Raw genomic sequence first — 2,397 nt, 5'->3', positions numbered from 1 at the left:
TCCGATAATCCATTTTTTGAACCCGACCTCACAATTGAGAATCCGGAGAATATTCAGGGACGATTTCGAGATCCTGAACCATTAATTTCTCCTCCGGAACCACCAATCATTCAAACAGAGATTGTCGAGGAACCAACCATTAAATCAGAATCCTATAGTGATTCAGATTCAACAAATTCAATCATGGAAAATCTGGAACCTCTAAGTATGGAAGACCGAATGAGAGCTAAACGCACTGGACAATTTCACGCAATTACTCAACCTGACATTAATGCGCCAGATTATGAAATCAAGGGACAAATCCTACACATGGTAACTAATCAATGCCAATTTAGCGGTGCGCTGAAGGAAGATCCAAATGAACATCTTCGTACCTTTAATAGGATCTACACACTATTTAAAATAAGAGAAGTGGAGGATGAACAGATATATCTCATGTTATTTCCCTGGACTTTAAAGGGAGAAGCCAAAGATTGGTTAGAATCGTTACCTGAAGGGGCGATTGATACATGAGATGTTTTAGTTGAAAAATTTCTTAAACAATTCTTTCCAGCATCTAAAGCCGTGAGACTTCAAGGAGAAATTGTTACATTCACACAAAAGCCAAACGAAACTTTATATGAGGCATGGACAAGATTTGAAAAGTTATTAAGAGGATGTCCGCAACATGGTTTAGATACTTGTCAAATAGTACAAATATTCTACCAAGGATGCGACATCACTACAAGGAAAGACATCGATATAGCAGCTGGTGGTTCTATTATGAAGAAAACCGCAACTGATGCTTACAAAATTATTGATAACACTGCTTCCCACTCACATGAGTGGCACCAAGAAAAAGATATCGTTAGATCATCTAAAGCAGCTAGAGCCGATTCTAGCCATGACTTAGATTCCATTTCTGCAAAGATAGATGCTGTCGAGAGACGAATGGAAAAGATGACTAAAGATATTCACTCAATAAGAATTAGTTGTGAGCAGTGTGGAGGACCACATTTGACAAAAGATTGTCTCAGTATTGAACTAACAATGAAACAAAGAGAGAATGTTTCATACATAAACCAAAGGTCTGGAAATAATTATCAGAATAATTATCAACCGCCAAGATCAATCTATAATCAAAACCAGAATTATAACTGAAATGTTCCATACAACAACCAACAAGGTCCTAGCAATCAACAAGTATCCAACAATACTTACAATCAGCAAAGACCTAATTTTCAAAATAAACCACCACAAACCGATGATAAAAAGCCAAATTTAGAAGATATGATATCGAAGCTAGTTGAATCTCAAACACAGTTTTTCACATCTCAGAAACAAACCAATGAACAAAATGCTCAAGCATTTAGAAATCAACAAGCTTCTATTCAAAATCTGGAACAAGAAGTAAGCAACCTAGCAAGATTAATAGTTGAAATAAAATCGGGAAGTCTACCTAGTAATAAAAATGCTAACCCCCGAAATGAAACAGCTAAAGCCATTACCACAAGAAGTGGTATTACACTTAAACCACCTGAAATACCTGAAATTTCTGATGAAGCTATTCCTACTCCACAAGAACCACAATCTAATCAAGATAAGGAAAAAGAACCGGTAGTTGAAAAGGTTAATGAAGATAACATAGTTAAGGCTAAACCTTATGTTAAACCATACCAACCACCACTTCCTTACCAGAGTAAAATGAGAAAAGAGAGACTTGAAGCCGAGCAATCCAAATTCTTGGATATGTTTAAACAGATAAATGTCAATCTTCCTTTCATTGATGTGATTTCAGGAATGCCTAGATATGCTAAATTTCTGAAAGATCTAATCACAAATAGAAAGAAAATGGAAGAACTCTCGGCTGTTACTATGAATGCTAATTGTTCTGCAGTGCTGTTGAATAAGATACCAGAAAAACTATCTGATCCAGGAAGTTTCACAATTCCATGTTTTTGGATAGTCTTAGTTCAATAGAAGCATTGGCAGACTTAGGTGCTAGTATAAATTTAATGCGGTATTCATTATACACTAAACTAGACCTTGGAGAATTGAAACCAACAAGAATAAGTATACAACTAGTCGATCGATTAGTAAAATATCCTAGAGGGATAATGGAGAACATGCTAGTTAAAGTTGGTACTTTAGTATTTCCAGTAGATTTTTTTATTTTGGATATGGAAGAAGATTCTCAAGTTCCTCTCATATTAGGAAGACCATTCTTAAACACGGCTAAAGCAATGATAGACGTGTTCGGTAAGAAACTGACCCTAAGTATAGAGGACGAGAGTGTTACCTTTTCAGTTGATAGAGCCATACAACAACCGCAATCTGCAGATGATACATGTTATTATATTCAAACTATAGAATCACATGCAAAATTGTTAGAAGAATTTCCAGAATTACAAGGAACAG

The 2,397-nt window shown here is 35.7% G+C and overlaps 1 non-coding gene across 1 annotated transcript; it reads right to left on the bottom strand.

Moving 5' to 3' along the window:
* Positions 1–567: 567 nt before the first annotated feature.
* LOC139895086 (small nucleolar RNA R71) lies at positions 568–674 on the bottom strand. Its single transcript, XR_011775554.1, has one exon. It is a non-coding gene; the product is annotated as a small nucleolar RNA R71 (small nucleolar RNA).
* Between the last annotated feature and the right edge of the window lie 1,723 nt (positions 675–2,397).

This window comes from Rutidosis leptorrhynchoides, chromosome 2 (genome assembly GCF_046630445.1).
Source record: "Rutidosis leptorrhynchoides isolate AG116_Rl617_1_P2 chromosome 2, CSIRO_AGI_Rlap_v1, whole genome shotgun sequence".
Lineage (NCBI taxonomy): Eukaryota > Viridiplantae > Streptophyta > Magnoliopsida > Asterales > Asteraceae > Rutidosis > Rutidosis leptorrhynchoides.
The sequence above is the reverse complement of the archived record's forward strand: the minus strand, read 5'-3'. Positions and strand labels throughout refer to the sequence as shown.